At 40.6% G+C, this 22,697-nt stretch overlaps 1 pseudogene; it reads right to left on the minus strand.

Annotated features, from left to right (window-relative positions):
• LOC129858615 (UV-stimulated scaffold protein A-like) overlaps positions 1-10,721 on the minus strand; it is a 35,776-nt pseudogene extending 25,055 nt beyond the window's left edge.
• Between the last annotated feature and the right edge of the window lie 11,976 nt (positions 10,722-22,697).

The following is a 22,697-nucleotide window of genomic DNA, read 5'->3' on the forward strand; positions in this document are numbered from 1 at the left end:
CGTCCCCAGTGTGCCAGTGGCCATCGAAGGTGAGCATTTTCCCACTGAAGTCGGTTATGACATCGAACTGCATTCAGGTCAAGACCCTGGGGAGGACGACAAGCACGCATATGAGCTTCCATGAGAAGGTTTCTGACAGTTTGTGCAGAAATTCTTCGGTTGTGCAAACCCATAGTTTCATCAGCTGTCCGGGTGGCTGGTCTCAGACAATCCCACAGGTGAAGAAGCCGGATGTGGAGGTCCTGGGCTGGCGTGGTTACATGTGGTCTGCGGTTGTGAGGCCGGTTGGACGTACTGCCAAATTGTGTTTTCAAGTAACTGATACAATAGGAATGCCAAAGGTAGCATTTTTAAAAGTCTACTTATGGTCTTAAAGACAACACATGTATTAGTTAATAATAATAACATATATTTAATCCTGAAAGATGTGAATAGGAAAGAAAACTGTGAAGGGAGCAATAGACAGTCCAACAGATGGAGCGATAAGTGGAGTGTATTGTGGCCCTGATTTAGAGGTGTGGGATAGGTGTCTGCGTGTGGAGCTGATAAGAAACCTGAGACATGCTGGTCAGAGAAAGACCGGGTCACCAAGCGATATGGAGGGCTTTCACCTCAGAGGCAGCAAGCTGCATTTCCTCAACACAATCGCTTCAGGAGATTTACTCAACACGAGCTCCCAGACACACAGATCTAGGCCTATCTGAGAAGACTAGGTGGCAACTAGCCTAGTTATTAGGATTTCAGCTATAATCACTACCACATAAAAACCCTGCAGAAATCTGTCTGATTTATCAGGGAGTGCATTTTACTATTTTTCATTTCACACTTAAATAAAAGCAGGAACACTTTCTCAGACAACAGGGACTTGGTTGTATGAAACTAAACTACCACAGGACAGGTGTAGATGAGTGGCCACCATGTCCATGGCACAGTCTGTCTGTAAGAAGATGCTGCTGAGAACGAAGAAGGTGGGCTGCCTGCTTCAGGACAGGAGGGGAGGTGTGATGGTCTCCTCCTTTTCTCTCTTCTTGCCTGCCTGCCTGGAGTCTCTGCCTTCACATGCTCATCTATTACCCGGCCTGTAAGTTTTGCTATCACTCTAACACTAATCAAAAGAGAAAACTGTCACCGGCGCTGACCTGCGGAACCTCCAAATTACTCTCTTCAGGAATGACAGGGGCACTTAACTCCCTAGGAGAGTAAATGACCACCATCAATCCTGGCGGAATAACAATGAGCTGCCCTGCCACCAACATTTTTTGGGGTATAGAATCCGAGTCAGGGAATTTATGAAAGGTGAAAGCAACCCAAGATGTTTTTGCCCCTCTCTCTTTCTCTCTCTCTCTCTCTCTCTCTCCTCTTTAAGGGAGGCTATTCTGTTCTGCTCTGTCTGGGGGATGAGCGAAGCCTGCATCAGCCTTCAACAGAATTTATGCTTTTTAATTTACTCAAAATGTAGTTAACCATTCCCTGCGCTACAATGCATAACAGAATGCGATCTAAAAAAAAAATAGGGGTCATTTTCATCATACATTATACATAACGTCATGCCCTTCGTTCGTCTAGGCATACGAGCCAGTTTTTACGCACACTTTTCCATTTGTTCAGCTTAATTGCTTCCATGATTACCTTTATGTCAGGTAGTAAAGAGAGATCAAGGCTTGATTTTTATTTATCTTATTCCCCCTCTTTATTTTTCATTACCCCCTGTGCACGGTGTTGATTACGGTAGATTAGGGTCTAAACTGTCTTTGGATGAGGTATCAATTACTCCCTGTCATCTCCTTCAGCAGGGAGACGAGCCACAGTTTTGTACATGCTACTCAGAGAGGCCGGCTAGATGGTGGTAGCCTAATTGGAATAAGTGACTCATCAAATTTCTGCGCTTATTAGACACTGAGACCAATTGAATCGTCCCTTAATATTAGTGATAAGGGGGGATCGATAAAGATACATATATATCACAATATTATTTTTGTTGCCAAATATTGATTTGTAAAAACACAACCAACTTTTTTTGCTACTGTAGGAAGCATTAGCTAGTGGTAATCGGCTGTGCCTGTACCTCTGTATTTTTCATCCTTTAGCTCTCCAACTTCTTTTTAAATAGTGAGCCAACATGTTATCAGTACTTTTATTTCCCTGACTCATGCTCTATCTTGTCTCTTTGCAGCAGAAATATAGTGAGCAATATGTTTGGAACATCAAATCGCAATAAAACCGCAGTATCGATTATCAACACATATAGAATTGTGAGAATCGCAATACATATCGTATTGACATCTAAGTATTGTGATAATAACGTATCGCGAAGTCCCTGGCAATTCTCAGCCCTCCTTAATATTACAACAATAACATAGATTATAATGAATTCATAATTCCTGCTCTCCGAGAGTGAGAGGGAAAATGTGAGAAAACAAAACAAAGAAGTATGGTTTTGCAATGATACGTAAGTATTTTCCTTTATTTCATAGAATATATCATATTAATAATGGGGGAAAAAAGCTTGAAAATATATGTTCATGGATAAAACAGAGATGATAAATATTAAGGTATGAGGTAGCCAAATCACCCAACCAAATTTTTGGCAATAAAAATGATTGCTTTAACAACCCTATTCTATTTTAACGGATTCTGCCTCCAAGAAAAAGTGCAATCCACAACATAACCCAAACTTTCTACATTACTCCAGGCACACATGCAGTTTTTCATTCTCAGTAGCTAGCAATTGTGGAAAAGGAGATTGCCATTTTGTTTATACCAGTTGTCTTCTTTAATCCTAAGCAGTTATTTCTCCCTTGATAGATTAAAACCCCATGGAAAAAGATTACGAGCCCACTAGAAATTCCTGGTCGACAAACATTATTTAAGTTTTAATTCGCTTTAATTCTGCAGTGATAAAATCAGGACTGCCATCTTGAGATGGCAGCATTGTAACTCTTGTACAGGGGTGTGTATGGGGAGGAGAGAATTAGCTTTTATATAGAAACATTTTGCTGACACAATCCTACCAAAAATATGGTCTCTATTCCCTATCCCCTCCTTTGCATTTAAACAGACCTTTTCCCCATCCTGTACAATGTATAAATAAAGAAAATCACTTTTTCTACCTCTTACAAAATACTCCAGAAAAGCTCCCCAAGATCATTTTTGAGTTAACAACATGGATATATTAACCTAAATGGTCTACACTTAAATCTGCTGCATCAGCAAATACAGTTGTACTCTTCATTTCTTTAAGTATTTCTGTGTTATTTGTCCTTTTTCATTCCTTTGTAAATCAGAGACAACGACTGTATGTCATTAATTCTGAAAAATGTATCCAATTACACACCTTTATCCTACTTAGCCAAATAAAAATGATGCAAATGTGTCCATATGTACATTTCATAGACAGAAGCAAGCGCATTAAAGAAGAATATTAGCCATTCTTCCCCAGTGCTACTTGGTGTGCAGATGGCTTTGAAACATCCAGGGTGAACTCTATCGATTGGCCATGTCAAAACCTCCGTCCCTTTCCCCAGTGAAAGGTGTAGATAATGAGGTTCCGGTTAAATATCAACCACCTACTGGGGAAAAACACACTTTAGCGGGCTAAAGTGCTCCCTGCGCCCTCCAATATATTTTGTGTGGTCTAATTAACTCTGTAAGCAATCTCTATTACTTTGTGCCCCGGGAAGCATCCGCCCCAGCGCACTCCTTAAGTAAGTCTGTTATCCTTTAAAAAATACATATTTTAGGAGACAGCCTCGGACAACTGAACTCTCAACTTAATTTGTCTTTTGGCAAGTTTGATGGCTATGCATTTAGAAACCCATTCAATCTTATAAACTAAAAATGTTATGTACTCAGCTGTGATGGTCCTCAGTGCATCTGCTATTTATATGCTAATATCCACTCTCACTGGAAGGTCTTGCAAATGATTAGAGCAAACCAATAACTCAGGTGTATGGGCTGCCGGAGCCAGGCAGCTAGGTCGAGGGAACGGCCGGGGGAATTAAACGCTGCGAGCCAGTCAGGAGGAGCAGAACACACTCAAGCCCGCTGGAGGTGAAAAACCCTTAAAGATGTTCTCCATTGTCTCTGACAACAATTTAATGCCCCTCACTGCCAGGCTGGGCCGTGTGGCTCTAAGACAGCATTCAGTCTCAGAAACAAGTCCACAGACAGACACACCATATCCTCAGCAAAGAGGAGCATTTTACATTATGCATTACCGTGGAGGGAGATTGTGTTCTGTGAATATTGTAAAAGGCTTTAATGCAAGAATCATTTACATAGGAAAATGTAGCCTAACCCAAATGTGCTTTGCACTTGGAAAGCATTTTCAGTCACATGGTTATGTTAACACAGGAGGTTGGTGGCACCTTAATTGGGGAGGACGGGCTCGTGGTAATGGCTGGATCGTGGTAATGGTCTCCATGTGTTTGATGTCATTCCCTTTGCTCCGTTCCAGACATTATTCTGAGCCGTCCTCCCCTCAGAAACCTCCTGTGGATGTTAATGAGTATTTCCACTATACATACTGCATATAGCCTAGCTACCATTCGATTGGTTCTGTGGTCAAAGGCCATGTCCAAATATTGCGTGGTACTTTCTAGCTGCGGCGTTTGATAAAAAGAGTCTCTGACAAAAAGTAATAAAAGGCCCATTCTGTAAATAAGATTCAACGGGAGGGAGAGGATATGACATGAAGATAAACAGAAGGGAGACTGAGGGAAGCTTTGGGAATGGGAAGATGGGTACCAGCCAATGGTAATGGTCCCTATCCCAGGCCTACTATCCCACTGGGTGTCTGGGGGATACACTAATGAGAATGCAGAGTCTCGGGCCCCTCAGGGGCCTCCCCCGGGACTCCATCCTGGTGGGGCCAGCCAGGTCACATGACAGATCCTCCAAATGACACTGTCAGCTTCCCCAATGTCTTTACCCTGAACGGCTGGAAGAGGCAAACTGGGCCAACCAGCGTCGTGACACGGGTGCAATCATAGGATGATGAGACTATTACTTAACCTATCTAATGAATATATTTGAACTATGTCAAGATAAATGCATGCTGAAAGTCATTCACATTAAATAGGTCTAGTCTCTGAACATCATAAAGATCATGATATTCAGGGATATAACAACAGTTATCCCCTTACTTATCTCAAATGAGTGATCATGTGCTTGAATTAACCCTGTACAGATCTGTGGTCAGTGTGGTTTAGGGGTGCAGAAGGTGAAGACAGACTAGGCTCCGTTAGCTCCACGAGTGGAGTGGTGCTAACATTAATACCAGTCAGTCTGTAGATATTGTACACACGGCCTGATCAGGTGAGGATGAAGAACAGAACAGGCAGGGGGATAGACTATCTCTTTTTATCTCCAGTTTCCCAATGAGAAAAACACGAAGACACATCAATTATTGCTCTTCCTCCTGGTACTGATAAGATGCCTTATCTGGGGTAAACAATGCAATATTCATCCCATGCTGCATGTTAAATGTGCTCCTGTTTTGGGGTGGGGGGTGGGGGGTGGGGGGGGGGAGTTGATAAGGTGCCTGCTTTACAAATTCTCCCTTCTTTACAAGAAACCTCAGTGACCAATAATTAAGGGGGCTTAAATGATATCCTGAGATCCAGCCAGCTGCAGAGTGCTGGTGTCAGACACATCCACCTTTTCCATTTATCAGATGGGTGCCACTGCCAGCAGAGAGGGAGCCCAGCAGGCAGAGAGAGATGAGGAATACTGCAAGAGGAAGAGGGTTACTGCAGTACAGCAGGCACTCAGTCTGGACGTGGGTTAAGGTTTGGCCCGATCATTTAAAATAGCACTAGGAGGGAAAAGTAGGTCATCCTACATGGACATGGAGGATGGATCCCTCAATCAAATATCAAATTGATATCATTGGAACATTTATTTTAAGCAGTTTTCATGGATATGTAAAAAAAAAACAAGCTTAGTTCCACAGTGAATTAAAACATAACATACTGTAAATGATCCAAATCTATGATTGGATCGTTTCATTCATTCCGATGCAAAGGTCATTCAACTAAGACAAGACAGAATGTAGTGTAGGCTTACAGGCTGAAGCCATACAAATATACTAGAGGACTATTAAGGGTTGAGTTGTTTTGGGAATGTCTTTGCTTCTAGCCTTCACTTCCATTTTTTTTGTCAGTTGAGTGAGAAGCAGCAAAAACTACCATCTTTGCCATTTTTGATTTCTCAATTTACTCCCAATCAGTGCAAGTTTATTGAGTCGAAAAAGCAATCCCATCCGTGTCAGAGCCGTGATAAAGCAAATAAAGTAATGGAATGCTTTTACGGGTAAAAAGGAAAAACTAATTATGATAAAGGACTTTAAGTTGTTGCTTTATCACACAGCAATGGCTTTTTGCATTGAAAATGTGGGCTGACAGTGATAAACCCTTTACAGGGAGCAGTACGGCGCTCTGTCACTGTCACTTTTCTGCGTTCCCTCAAACACAGCGCTCTCCCTGCCCAGTTAAAAAGGAATATCAGGTGTCATAATGATGAGTTTCATAACTGCTATATATATGCATACTATTCCAGAGAGGGAGGGAAGTGAGCTGCTCTATTAGTACCTAGAGCCATGCCTCTCCATTCTCTCTTGCTGTGATAATCTCTGCCTGATGCGTTACATTTCAACACCACTATCATAATTTGCACAAATGTACAACTCTATATTTTTTCATTACCACTACAATGGTTCTTCCACTTCCAGGCCCCGAAACAATGTAAAATAAAAGACATGACAGAAGTGCCGAACATGAAATTACATTTAATGGATTTTTGCCTTCAGGTGGTAGTGGTATTGAGGCCATGGACACCATGTTACTGATGCCTCTCACTTTTCCCAATGAGACCATCTGTCATGACATGTCGAATTTCACTGTTTTCAGAGAAGATCTGAACATGTGAAAGTAGAGAGGATAAAAATGTGTCTCTGTGTGTATGAATGCACACAAATTGCATTTGTGCAATTTGTTGACTTCTATAAAAAAGGATTCTAGTTATAGTCAATACTGACTATATCCAGATATCCATTACAGTGATTTTTTTTAGTATTATTATCATCATCTCACTGAATGCGTTAATCACATTGCAGTCCTACTGATAGGCGTCAACCCCACTACTGGTTTGGTAAGCGGCAAACTGCTTCTAATTTGTTGTGCAATAGTGCCCTCTGCTGGTAACAATATAGTTGCAAACAGGCAGAGAAGTCACATGAACCACTTCACAGTGAAAGGACAAATGCATGCAAAGAAAAATACGATTGTGATCTGGATTTATTGAAAATTATTATGTTTGTCAAGACCTGCCCTTGTTGCTTAATAATGTGTAAATTGTACTTGTCACTCTGTGCTGCCTGGCCTTGTAGTCGATGTGCAGGTCTCCATATTTCTGAAGGGCTCTATCCAGAGACTTCTTCAAGTCTATGGATTGTCTGAGGAGCAGTTCTGGCACACCCGCCTTGGTGAAAACCTTTGGAAAAAATATCTGATATTCCCATCAAGCAGACCTCGCGCCTGTCCTGGAGTATGTAGACAGGCACTGGACAGTTTTTGAAAATGGCACGATTTGAATTTGAATGGTTCGTTCCTGTTCTACTGGATCCAAATGAAGTCTCCTTTAACTTGAATTATTTTAGGATTGAGGAGAACCACTGAAAGGAGACACTCCTTCCCTGTATGGCACATTTAAAAGACAGCATTTCTTATTCACAGTGTGATGATCTTTTGGAAGCGTTGATCAGAACTCTTTAGAGAATTACATCAAAGATTATCTGGGTTCTTATCCTCCTGAGACCCAGCAACTCATTTTTATCTTCTCTAGTGGACATCATTTCTTGGTCCATATCTCTGAGGCCATACAAGTCACTGTATTAAGTTGTGGTGCCACTTTGAGAGGACATTCTGGGCTTTTCAATGATGTCACATGTTGGGAAGTGACTTTGACAAGTTTATTTTATGGTTCTTAAAATAATGGCTGCCATCAACATTAGCATATTTTATGGACATTTGAAAAGTAGTGTGTGTAATTATGAATTATAATTTTTATGAGTGTTATGTTCAAAATGCAAAATGCATACAAAATGAATACCAAACGTTACCAATAAACTTTTCCAAACAAGTCAAACAACATTTATAATCAAACCATAGGTACCCTAATACGTAAATAAACGATAAAATTTAAGACAGAGAATAGAATGTTCATTACCGGAGATAAATAACAAAGAATGCGCTTTCCTCCACACGCATGGAAACACTACAGCCAAAATAGGGGCCACTTAGAAAAACAACTTCTTGCAAATTTTTCCAAAAACCAGCCTGAAAGTCTTTCTAAAGACTGTTGACATCTAGTGGAAGCCCTAGGAACTGCAATCTGGGAGGTTTTCGCCTTATAATAAAAGTGACAGCCATTGAAAACAGTGGTAGGCCCAATTTATTTTTTTTGGGGGGGGGGGTGGTTTGTCCTCGAGATTTTGCCTGCCATATCAGTTCTGTTATACTCACAGACATTATTTTTAGAGTGTTTTCTATCCAAATCTACCAGTTATATGCATATCCTAGCTTCTGGGCCTAAGTAACAGGCAGTTTACTTTGGGCACGCTTTTCATCCGGACGTCAAAATACTGCCCCCTAGCCCAAAGAGGTTATTTAGCCATTTTGCCACAACTTTGGAAGTATGCTTGGGGTCATTGTCCGTTTGGAAGACCCAAGACGTAGACTTCATGTCGCGTACTGTGGCACTGACACGTCACGTGTCAGTTTGCTTGTAAGTTTATTATGAACGATCTTACCATGAACGCCTTAAAAATGTATACGTGTTATGTATCACATGTTAGTTTAAATGTCTGTTTAGTTTATTATTAAAGATCTCACCATGAACGCCTTACAAACGGCTACATGTACATGATTAGGGTAAAACAAAAACAAAAATTGCCAGAGCAATCTAAACAATTTAATTTGTCGATTTACAAATACAATACAAAATGTATTAGGCTAGTTGATATCGCAGCCAGCCACCATCACTTTGTAGATATGCTTATTTCTCACATCAATACAGACACAAGGGCTTCTTTGTTGGAGATAGCCCTATTCAGAAATAAGAGGTAGCCTAGGTTTTTGGTGGCGCATTCAAAACAACTTGGAACTCGGCAATCTCTGACTTCTGACTTCAGTGCGTTTAATTAAGACAACTGGGAACTCTGAAAAAAACTAGCTCAGACTGGGAACGGTCATCCAACTCGGAATTTCAATTAAGAAACTCTGGCATCTTTCTCTGACCTGAAAATCACTGATGGCAGACAGAAAAGAAAGGATAATGTATGTCAGAGGGGTTGATGAGGGAGGTAAGGGATGGTCCCTGGAAAAGATGAGAGAGGTGAGTTGTGAGAGAAACTCTGGGGGGGGTGTCATGACTATTGGAGTCATACACCTTAACTGTACCTACCTTACTTAATGTTACTTAATGTGACCCAGTAGTTAGCCTTGAGATTGACTATTTGGAGAAACCCCCAGGCCAGTGTTGGTACTGCTGACAGCATGGCAATGCTGCCCACCGCAAGGAGGCAAATGCAAAAAGTTATCATCTGAGATTTTTATATTCACCTTAACTAACATCTTGCCCAAACCGGCTGCGCGTGTGCGCCATCGTGCGCTATCGTTCATACATTTATTTTGCCCCCCCACACCAAACGCGATCACGACACGCAGGTTAAAATATCAAAACAAACTCTGAACCAATGACATTAATTTGGGGACAGGTCGAAAAGCATTAAACATGTATGGTAATTTAGCTAGTTAGCTTGCACTTGCTAGCTAACGTTAATTTGTCCTATTTAGCTAGCTTGCTGTTGCTAGCTAATTTGTCCTGGGATATAACATTGAGCTGTTATTTTACCTGAAATGCACAAGGATCTCTATTCCGACAATTAATCCACACATAAAACGGCCAACCGAATCGTTTCTAGTCATCTCTCCTCCTTCCAGGCTTTTTCATCGTTTAAATTATATGGTGATCGCATCTAAACTTTCATTGTATTACCACGACTACCGGCAAAACAGTTTGTCTTTCTATCACCCACGTGGGTATAACCAATGAGGAGATGGCACGTGGGTACCTACTTCTATAAACCAATGTGGAGATGGGAGAGGCAGGACTTGCAGCGCGATCTGCGTCAGAAATAGGAATGACATCTATTTTAGCCCTTGGTGTCGCAGACGCTCGTTGGCGCGCACAAGCAATAATTGAATAATATGGATTTCTAAATTTATTTTGCGACGCTCGCGCACGCGACGTGTCCAGTCTGGTCAGCATGTTAACGGATGGTGACCCCAGCTAAGAACGAAAGAGCAACAAGGTTTTCCAGGCCTTGCCTTCCTTTCGCCCTTCTTCCAAACCAAGTGATTTGAAGCTCTTGTCGAAGCTCTTGGTCCCCTCCTTGATTATCCTCCGGTAGCTATAGCTCTCCTTCTGTTTCTTCTGCCCCTTGTCCATATTCAATCTCACCTTGATTGATAATAGAAATAAATGCAATTTATATTTAATATTATTACAAATACATCTCTTATATAACTCTTGGAAGGCCAGAAAATATATTAACAGTGGACAATAATTTTTACCTGGTCAAAAACCTCCACATCCTTCTCAGCCTGTGCCTGAAGGTGGTCCTCGAAGTTGTTCTGATCTAGCTTGAAAAATTCCGCCATAACAGGTGAAGTTTCAGTGATCTGAAAGTATGTTATACAAATTAACATTTTAGGCAGGCTGTCCCGGTCGGTACACTTATGACAACATCCAGCTCAAAGTGCAGGACGCGAAATTCAAAATCTATTTTTTTTTAAATATTTAACTTTTTCACATTAACAAGTCCAATACAGCATATGGAAGGTACACATCTTGTGAATCAAGCCAACATGTCCGATTTTTAAAATGTTTTACAGGGAAGACAAAATATGTACATCTATTAGCTAGCAAAAGACACAACTTTTCTTACTCCATCAGGTGCTATCACAAATTCGACCAAATAAAGATATTGATAGCCACTAACCAAGAAGAAACCTCATCAGATGACAGTCTGATAACATATTTATTGTATAGCATAGTTTTTTTTTAGAAAAATGTGCATATTTCAGGTATAAATCATAGTTTGCCATTGCAGCCACCATTACAAATCTCACCAAAGCGACTAGAATTACTACACAGAGCAACGTGTATTACCTAATTACTAATCATAAAACATTTCTTAAAAATACACAGCTCACAGCAATGGAAAGACACAGATCTTGTGAATTCAGACAATGTTTCAGATGTTCTAAGTGTTTTACAGCGAAAACACAATAAATCGTTATATTAGCATACCACATGTGCAAACGTTATCAGAGCATTGATTCTAGCCAAAGAGAGCGATAACGTAATCATCGCCAAAATATATAGATTTTTTCACTAACCTTCTCAGAATTCTTCAGATGACACTCCTGTAACATCATATTACAACATACATATAGAGTTTGTTCGAAAATGTGCATATTTAGCCACCAAAATCATGGTTAGACAATGAGAAAAGTAGCCCAGCTGGTCAGAAAATGTCGTGCGCCATATTAGACAGTGATCTAGTCTTATACATAAATACTCATAAACTTGACTAAAAAATACAGGGTGGACAGCGATTGATAGACAATTTAATTCTTAATACAATCGCTGAATTACATTTTTTAAATTATCCTTACTTTTCAATACAGGTTGCGCCAAGCGAAGCTATACCAAACAAAATGGCGGCATAAGCGTTTAACATTTTTCAACAGAAACACGATTTATCATGATAAATTGTTCTTACTATGAGCTGTTCTTCCATCAGAATCTTGGGCAATGAATCCTTTCTTGGGTCTAATCGTCTTTTGGTCGAAAGCTGTCCTCTTGCCATGTGGAAATGACCACTAACGTTCGGCATGAACTGGAAACATGCCCAGCGGTTCAAAGTGTCTCAGAAAGAAATGCCTCAAAATCGCACTAAACGGATATAAATTGCTATAAAACGGTTTAAATTAACTACCTTATGATGTTTTTAACACCTATAACGAGTAAAAACATGACCGGAGAAATATTACTGGCTAAACTAAAGCTTGGAAAGAGAGCAGGTCCGATGTCCACCGTGCGTCAGGCGCAGCAGGAAAGGGACGCTACTTCCACCTTGTGCTGTTTTATACAGGCCCTGATTGCGCAATCGACTCCATTCAAAGCGTCACCACGTAATGACATCCAGGGGAAGACGTAAGCAGTGTTTGTATCCTCATAGCATTTACAGGGACTTTTAAACTGACCCCAGATCAGGGGCCAAGATTTCTGAAATCTGACTCCCTGTCAGGAAAAGTGCTGTAGAAAGAGTTCTGTTTCACTCAGAGACAAAATTCCAACGGCTATAGAAACTAGAGAGTGTTTTCTATCCAATAATAATAATAATATGCATATTGTACGAGCAAGAATTGAGTACGAGGCCGTTTGAAATGGGCACGATTTAGCTGGCTACTCAGTAACGCCCCCTGCAGCCATAAGAAGTTAACCTGTCTAGGATCAGCGTGGCGCTAGCGGCACACCCCCCCCCCCCCCACTGAAAAACCAGTGCCGCGAAATTCAAAAAAAATATTTTTTTAAAATATTTAACTTTCACACATTAAAGTCCAATACAGCTAATGAAAGACACAGATCTTGTGAATCCAGTCAACATTTCCGATTTTTAAAATGTTTTACAGGGAAGACACAATATGTAAAGATGTACATCTATTACCTAAAAACACATTAGCATAATCCACCATCTTTTATTTGTCCACCAACACCAGTAGCCATCACCAATTCGGCTAAACTAAGATATTTATAGCCCCTAACCAACAAAAAAACTCATTAGATGACAGTCTGATAACATATTTATGGTATGGGATAGGTTTTGTTAGAAAAAAGTGCATATTTCAGGTAGATGGCATAGTTTACAATTGCACCCACCATCACAAATGGACTAGAATAATTACAATGAGCAACGTGTTTACCTAACTACTAATCATCAAACATTTCGTAAAAATACACAGCATACACGAATCGAAAGACACAGATCCTGTGAATACAGACAATATTTCAGATTTTCTAAGTGTCTTACAGCGAAAACACAATAAATCGTTATATTAGCTTAGCACATAGCAATTAGCAGCCCAGCATTGATTCTAGCCAAAGTGAGCGATAAAAGTCAACATCGCCAAAAGATATTAATTTTTTCACTAACCTTCTCAGAATTCTTCCGATGACACTCCTGTAACATCACATTACAACATGCATATACAGTTTGATCGAAAATGTTTATATTTAGCCACCAAAATCATGGTTAGACAATGTGAAATGTAGACAAGCTGGTAAAGAAAAAGTCCTTGCGCCACTTAGACAGTGATCTACTCTTATACATAAATACTCATAAACGTGACTAAAAAATATAGGGTGGACAGGGATTGATAGACAATTTAATTCTTAATACAATTGCGTTATTACATTTTTTAATTTATCCTTACTTTTCAATACAGTTTGCGCCAAGCGAAGCTACGTCAAAAAACATGGCGTCCTAAGCCACTAAAATGTTTCGACAGAAACACGATTTATCATAATAAAAATGTCCTACCTTGAGCTGTTCTTCCATCAGTATCTTGGGCAAAGGATCCTTTCTTGGGAGAAATCGTCTTTTGGTGGAAAGCTGTCCTCTTGCCATGTGGAAATGTCAACTGCGTTCGGGATGAACTGAAAAACGTGCCCAACTTTTCACATCGTTGCAAAAATAAATGTCCCAAAATCGCACTAAACGGATATAAATTGCTATAAAACGCTTTAAATTAACTACCTTATGATGTTTTTAACTCCTATAACGAGTGAAAAGATGACCGGAGAAATATAACAGGCTAAACTAACGCTTGGAACAGGTGCGCGCCGGTGTCCTCTAGGCTCATGACGCAGCTCCCAAAGAATGACTAGCTTCAGGGTTTTTTCATTTGTAGGGCCTGTGAACGCGCAATCGACCCCGTTGGAATCGTCATCACGTAAAGGCATCCAGGGGAAGACGTAAGAAGTGTCCGTATAGTCATAGCAACGACAGTGCCCTTTTAACTGACTTCAGAAGAGTGGCCAACATTTCTCAAATCTGACTCCATGTCAGGGAAATTGCTGTAGAATGGGCTCTGTTCCACTTAGAGACAAAATTTCAACTCCTATAGAAACTATAGACTGTTTTCTATCCAATAATAATAATAATATGCATATTGTACGATCAATGATTTTGTGGGAAGCCGTTTAAAAAATTAGCCAAATTAGCATAAATAGTCTAAACAGCGCCCCCATCCCCAACAGGTTAAACAAATATAGCAATAGACAAACAGCACTAAATCAGTCACAAATTTGAAATACTACAGTATATCCAATAATTGTATATATACAATTGTATTGTTTACTTCAGTCAACAGCTGCAGCTCCCGTCCTTCGGCAACTTCCAGTGAATTTGGAGGGCGCGCATTTCAAATAACTAATCATATAAATTATGGATATTAAACATTTAGGTACATACAAGTGTCGTATATCAGTTAATAGCTTACAGACTTGTTCATCTAACTGCACTGTCTGATTTACAACAGGCTTTACAGCGAAAGCATGCCATGCGATTGTTTGAGGACGGCGCCCGTCCAAGTCCAAAAAACACACAGACATTTTCCCAGCCAAAGATAACAGTCACAAAAAGCAAAAGTAGAGATAAAATTACTCACTAACCTTTGATGATCTTCATCAGATGACACTCATAGGACATCATGTTATAGTTCTGTTATACTCACAGACATAATTCAAACAGTTTTAGAAACTTCAGAGTGTTTTCTATCCAATGGTAATAATAATATGAAGTTGATGAAGATGTTTGTTGGTTAGTTTGGTTGGTTCTTGGTTAGTTAGGTTGGCTTTGTGCATGCTACCTGTGCTGTGAAAAATGTCCTTTTTTGTATTTGGTGGAGAGCTAACATAAATATACGTGCTGTTTTCGCTGTAAAACATTTAAAAAATCGGACATGTTGGCTGGATTCACAAGATGTGTACCCTTCATTTGCTGTATTGGACTTGTTAACCTGTCTAGGATCAGCGTGGCGCTAGCGGCACCCCCCCCACCCCCCCACTGAAAAACCAGTGCCGCGAAATTCAAAAAAAATATTTTTTTTAAATATTTAACTTTCACACATTAAAGTCCAATACAGCTAATGAAAGACACAGATCTTATGAATCCAGTCAACATTTCCGATTTTTAAAATGTTTTACAGGGAAGACACAATATGTAAAGATGTACATCTATTACCTAAAAACACATTAGCATAATCCACCATCTTTTATTTGTCCACCAACACCAGTAGCCATCACCAATTCGGCTAAACTAAGATATTTATAGCCCCTAACCAACAAAAAAACTCATTAGATGACAGTCTGATAACATATTTATGGTATGGGATAGGTTTTGTTAGAAAAAAGTGCATATTTCAGGTATATGGCATAGTTTACAATTGCACCCACCATCACAAATGGACTAGAATAATTACAATGAGCAACGTGTTTACCTAACTACTAATCATCAAACATTTCGTAAAAATACACAGCATACACGAATCGAAAGACACAGATCCTGTGAATACAGACAATATTTCAGATTTTCTAAGTGTCTTACAGCGAAAACACAATAAATCGTTATATTAGCTTAGCACATAGCAATTAGCAGCCCAGCATTGATTCTAGCCAAAGTGAGCGATAAAAGTCAACATCGCCAAAAGATATTAATTTTTTCACTAACCTTCTCAGAATTCTTCCGATGACACTCCTGTAACATCACATTACAACATGCATATACAGTTTGATCGAAAATGTTTATATTTAGCCACCAAAATCATGGTTAGACAATGTGAAATGTAGACAAGCTGGTAAAGAAAACGTCCTTGCGCCACTTAGACAGTGATCTACTCTTATACATAAATACTCATAAACGTGACTAAAAAATATAGGGTGGACAGGGATTGATAGACAATTTAATTCTTAATACAATTGCGTTATTACATTTTTTAATTTATCCTTACTTTTCAATACAGTTTGCGCCAAGCGAAGCTACGTCAAAAAACATGGCGTCCTAAGCCACTAAAATGTTTCGACAGAAACACGATTTATCATAATAAAAATGTCCTACCTTGAGCTGTTCTTCCATCAGTATCTTGGGCAAAGGATCCTTTCTTGGGAGAAATCGTCTTTTGGTGGAAAGCTGTCCTCTTGCCATGTGGAAATGTCAACTACGTTCGGGATGAACTGAAAAGCGTGCCCAACATTTCACATCGTTGCAAAAATAAATGTCCCAAAATCGCACTAAACGGATATAAATTGCTATAAAACGCTTTAAATTAACTACCTTATGATGTTTTTAACTCCTATAACGAGTGAAAAGATGACCGGAGAAATATAACAGGCTAAACTAACGCTTGGAACAGGTGCGCGCCGGTGTCCTCTAGGCTCATGACGCAGCTCCCAAAGAATGACTAGCTTCAGGGTTTTTTCATTTGTAGGGCCTGTGAACGCGCAATCGACCCCGTTGGAATCGTCATCACGTAAAGGCATCCAGGGGAAGACGTAAGAAGTGTCCGTATAGTCATAGCAACGACAGTGCCCTTTTAACTGACTTCAGAAGAGTGGCCAACATTTCTCAAATCTGACTCCATGTCAGGGAAATTGCTGTAGAATGGGCTCTGTTCCACTTAGAGACAAAATTTCAACTCCTATAGAAACTATAGACTGTTTTCTATCCAATAATAATAATAATATGCATATTGTACGATCAATGATTTTGTGGGAAGCCGTTTAAAAAATTAGCCAAATTAGCATAAATAGTCTAAACAGCGCCCCCATCCCCAACAGGTTAATGTGTGAAAGTTAAATATTTCAAAAAAATATATTTTGAATTTCGCGCTCTGCCTTTTCAGTGGAATGTGGCAGGAGTTCCGCTGGTGGAACGCCAGAGCAGTACAGGTTAATGGTACCAATTATATGCAAATCTTGGCTTCTGGGCCTGAGTAACAGGCAGTTTACTTTGGGCACGTCAGTCAGACAGGAAGTGGAGAAAAATAGACCCTAGCCTGAAGAAGTTATCTTCTTACGGCTGAGATCCTGTTAACGTTAACAGCCAGTGAAAGTGCAGGGCGCCAAATTCAAACAACAGAAATCTCATAATTAAAATTCCTCAAACATACAAGTATTTTACACCATTTTAAAGCTAAACTTTTTGTTAATCCCACCACAGTGTCCGATTTCAAAAAGGCTTTACGATGAAAGCACACCATCTGATTATGTTAGGTCAGTACCTAGTCACAAAAAACACAGCCCTTTTTCCAGTTAAAGAGAGGAGTCAAAAAAGCAGAAATAGAGATAAAATGTATCACTAACCTTTGCTGATCTTCATCAGATGACACTCATAGGACTACATGTTACACAATACATGTATGTTTTGTTCGATAAAGTTCATATTTATATCCAAAAATCTGAGTTTAAATTTGCGCGTTATGTTCAGTAATGTTTTGCCTCCAAAACATCCGGTGATTTTGCAGAGAGCCACATCAATTTACAGAAATACTCATAATAAACATTGATAAAAGATACAAGTGTTTAACATGGAACTTTAGATAAACTTCTACTTAATGCAACTGCTGTGCCAGATTTCAAAAAACTTTACGGAAAATGCACACCATGCAATAATCTGAGTACGGTGCTCAGACAGAAAAACAGGCCATACCCGCCATTTTGTGGAGTCAACAGAAGTCAGAAATAGCATTATAAATATTCACTTACCTTTGATGATCTTCATCAGAATGCACTCCCAGGAATCCCAGTTACAAAATAAATGTATTTTTTTTTCGATAAAGTCCATAATTTATATCCAAATACCTCCTTTTTGTTCGCGCGTTTAGTTCAAAAATCCAAATTCATGATGCACGGGCCAGACGAAAAGTCAAAAAATTCCATTACAGTTCTTAGAAACATGTCAAACGATATATAGAATCAATCTTTAGGATGCTTTTAACATAAATCTTCAATAATGATTCAACAGGAGAATTCCTTTGTCTTTAGAAACAAAAAGGAACGCAGCTACCTCTCACTCAGGCGCACCCCCTTTTTGTTGACATTCTAATGGAAGCCTTAGGAAGTGCAAAATGACCCCATAGTCACTGTATATTGGATAGGCAAACCTACAAACCTCAGATTTCCCACTTCCTGGTTGGATTTTTTCTCAGGTTTTTGCCTGTCATATGAATTCTGTTATACTCACAGACATCATTCAAACAGTTTTAGAAACTTCAGAGTGTTTTCTATCCAAATCTACTAATAATATGCATATCTTAGCTTCTGGGCCTGAGTAGCAGGCATTTTACTCTGGGCACCTTATTCATCCAAGCTACTCAATACTGCTCCCAGCCATAAGAAGTTAACCCACACAAGGTTATTTTTTCTTTGTTCCCCTTTCTCCCCAATTTCATAGTATCCAATTGGTAGTTACAGTCTCGTCCAATCGCTGCAACTCCCATACGGCCTCGGGAGAGGCGAAGGTCGAGAGTCGTGCGTCCTCGAGCCTGGACTCAAACCAGAATTTCTAGTGGCACAGCTATCACTCCAGTGCAGTGCCTTAGACCACTGCACTACTCGGGAGGCACCTTTGCATTAAAGTCTTAACTAGTCCACACAGGTCTAGTTTCCATCCGTTCCACACAGGTTTGGATGTTCATCCGGCACACAGGTTTGGATGCTAATTAGTTTTCATCTGCTAGATTTGGGTGTTAACGTTAGATGGCATCTCCCTCGGACCGCCACTGAAAAAAATAATAATAATGTTTTCAAGAAATGTCAGTCTCACCCTATTCATCTGTCTCTGTTCGGAACACCATAACCACCCGCCTGACTCCCTTCTTCAGATCTTAGGCAGATCCCTGGCTTCTCCTTCAGTGGAGCGCAGGTTTGCCTTGAGCCAGTTAGTGTGTCCCCCCGTGGACGGTTAAACCTAGGTCCTCAAGAGCAGTCAGCAGATGGCGTTTGGTGTCCCATCTGGATCGCCAAATATTGTGGTGGAATATTCTAATCAGGTGAGAGACACTTTGTCATTTCTTCAAACAATCATCTTTATTCAATATTGATTCATTATTGCAATAATGAGGCTGGTCAACCTAACACCCTTGAGTCCAAGAGTCTAACCTTTACAGGTTCTATAGGCTTGGCTCTCCCCACTGGAGTGCCAGGTTTAGCCAATCAGAGTTCGTTTTCCCAACAAAAGGGCTTTATTACAGACAGAAATACTCCTCAGTTGTTGTTTTTTTGTTTGTTAGTTTTTTTACCCCTTTTTCGTGACATCCAATTGGTAGTTATTGTCCCATCACTCAACTCCCGTACGTACTCGGGAGCGAAGAAGGTCGAGCTACATGTGTCCTACAAAACACAACCCTACCAAGCCGCACTGCGTCTTGACACACTGCCCGCTTATCCCAGAAGCCAGCCGCACCAATGTGTCAGAGGAAACACCGTACAACTGGTGACCGTGTCAGGGCATGGCCCGCCACAGGAGTAGCTAGAGCGCGATGGGATAAGGACATCCCGGCCGGCTAAACCCTCCCCTAACCTGGGCCAATTGCATCCCGCCTCATGGGTCTCCCGGTCGAGGACGGATGCAACACAGCCCGGGATCGAACCCGGGTCTGTAGTGACGCCTCAAGCACTGCGATGCATTGCCTTAGACCGCTGCGCCACTCGGGAGGCAAAATACTTCACAGTTTCATCAGCTGTCCAGGTGGCTGGTCTCAGACGATCCCACAGGTAGGTCCTGGACTGGCGTGGTTACAAGTGGTCTGCGGTTGTGGGGCCAGTTGGACGTGCTGTCAAATTCTATAAAACGAAGTTGGAGGTGGTTTATGGTAGAGAAATTAACATTCAATTCTCTGGCAACAACTCTGGTGGACATTCCTGCAGTCAGCATGCCAATGGCACGCTCCCTCAAAACTTGAGAAATCTGTGGAATTGTGCTGTGTGACAAAACTGCACATTTTATAGTGGCCTTTATTGTCCCCAGCACAAGGTGCATGTTACGTTCCCCAGTTTCTGTGTTGTTGTGGGTTTGTATGTGTTTATGTGTGTATTTCAGGAAATGACTTTCTGAAGTCTTAAGGAGCTGATTGGTCAGCCCCATTGATGATTGGAGCTCTGACCCCGCCCTCTCGTCAGGAGATACAGCTGTTTTCAATTACCGACTCCTGCAGCTTTAAAAGCCAGTGTTGCTTTGTTAGGAGGAGAGAGAGCTTCTTGGTATGTCCTGTGGTTTGTTGGTCTGTATGAATATTTGTAAAGTATTTTGTTGCCGGTCCTGCTGAAGTTTGTGTATGCCATAGGACTGTGTTTTTGATTAGGGAAATTGTTCACTTTAAGTTTGTATTAGTCTGTTTCATTTGTTCCCGAAGGGGAAGGCACCTTGGGAGTGCTTAGGCAAGAGGCCTGCGGCATACATATACATGTAGTACATACTATGTCTATGCACACTAGGTAAGACCTGGGTGGACAATCCCCTGTATTTTGGTTAGTGGGCCAGTTGTGGCTAGGTAGGTTAGGAGAGGGGGGCTCTTTAACTTTTACTTTCTTTGCTTTGGTTCCATCCAGCCCCTTTTCCACAAATTACCGTGACAATTAAATAAATTCCCTGTAAATGGTAATATATTCTGCCTCTGTCATCCTTACTCGCACCTGCAGTCACATACGTCTTTCACTCCACGGTGAGTTGAGTGTAGCAGGGTGTGATTAGATGTTAAAATGGTGCTGGAATAGTGGAGGCAGCTCCTGTTTTCTTTGATTTGCGATAACTCTCTGTGGTTCTAAATCAATAGTTTAGTAGTGAAAAAATGTTAAACATTACCTTGCTTAACCATGCTGTAGGTCTTGTAACTGTTTGTTACATGCGATATGTTTTGTGGACTTGACCGGACAGATGTTGCTCTGGTTTTGTAATGAAACATTTGTGGTTGACTTTATTCTGCCACTGTCTTCTTACTGTCTCAGCCTTAGGCCTATATATGACGTGTCAAGGCATATGAACTAACTGTTTTATAGAGCAAACACAATTATTACAACACGTAGGTTGTAATATGGCTTTTTTCTGGATTGGCTTTCCCGGTGATTTTACACATGCACCGTAACTACCCTTAAAACGAACCCAGTACTTTTGATAAACATGCTTTATCTGGCTTGGAAAATTCAAACATTTATTTTATAGAAAAGAGATGTTTGTATGTTTCTGGACGATAAACCATGCTCCCTTACTGACATGAACCAGCACTCCTCCCTCTCCGCTTTTGCCCGTTCACATCACAGTGCAGGGGAGAATGTCGGCCCCCTCTCATTGATGCCATGGAAGTTCAAGGCTTATTTGTGAACTTATATTAGTACACTCGTAACCACAAAGATTACAAAACTTCCGTTTGATCAAATAAGCCTAACGTATCAAAAGAGCAATACATTTTTATCTTGACTAAATTTGACTCATTGCGCCCAATAGAAAAACTCCTCACGTAATTACGGATCTGATTAACGTGGAACAATTTTGGGCGGAGTAAACCTTCTCGCTTCGCCTCTTCCGCTTTTATACTGACGATTTGTCGCCACAGATTGTTTACGTTTCTACTGTTGTGGCTAGATGGAGAAGGCCTACAACTCCATCTAGTGTTCACGTTGGGTACCAGTTGACAATTGGGGACCACGGTTAACAATTGTAGCTAAGCCTAAACCGTTTCCTAATGTTAACTTAATTCTCCAAACCTGCAATGTTTATTATCCTAACCTGATATGTAAACAAACCATGTGTGCTGACATATCATCAGTATCACCACACTGGTCAGGATTTTCTGCAATATAAATCAGGTTTCAAGTTAAGCTCAGTGGATTAAGTGCTCATGTTCAAAATTGTATTACTAGTAAAACACAACCCTGAAGAAGGAACTGCGTTGCGGAAACGTTGGTTATATTCACATAGTGTAGTATAGTCTGTCTACAGATACTTTTGTGTATATATAGTGTATGTACTCCTTCAAATTGGTGGATTCGGCTATTTCAGCCACACCCGTTGCTGACGGGTGTATATAATTACGCACACAGCCATACTGTGTAGCCTTACTGAACAGGTGTGACTTTCAATGTGGCATCGTCATAGGATGCCACCTTTCCAACAAGTCAGTTCGTCAAAATTCTACCCTGTAAGTACTGCTATTGTGAAGTGGAAATGTTGAGGAGCAACAAAGGCTCAGCTGCCAAGTGGTAGGCCACACAAGCTCACAGAACGGGACTGTTGACTGTTGAAACGCGTAGCGTGTAAAAATCGCCGGTCAACACTCACTACAGAGTTCCAAACTGCCTCTGGAAGCAACATCGGCACAATAACTGTTCGTCGGGAACTTCATGAAATGGGTTTCCATGGCTGAGTGGCCGCATACCAGACTAATATCCCCATGCGCAATGCCAAGCGTCAGAGTGGTGTGAAGTTCACCGCCATTAGACACTGGAGCAGTGGAAAGGCATTCTCTGGAGTAATGAATCACGCTTCACCATCTGGCAGTCCGACGGATGAATCT

Source organism: Salvelinus fontinalis, chromosome 6 (assembly GCF_029448725.1).
Source record: "Salvelinus fontinalis isolate EN_2023a chromosome 6, ASM2944872v1, whole genome shotgun sequence".
NCBI classification, from domain to species: domain Eukaryota; kingdom Metazoa; phylum Chordata; class Actinopteri; order Salmoniformes; family Salmonidae; genus Salvelinus; species Salvelinus fontinalis.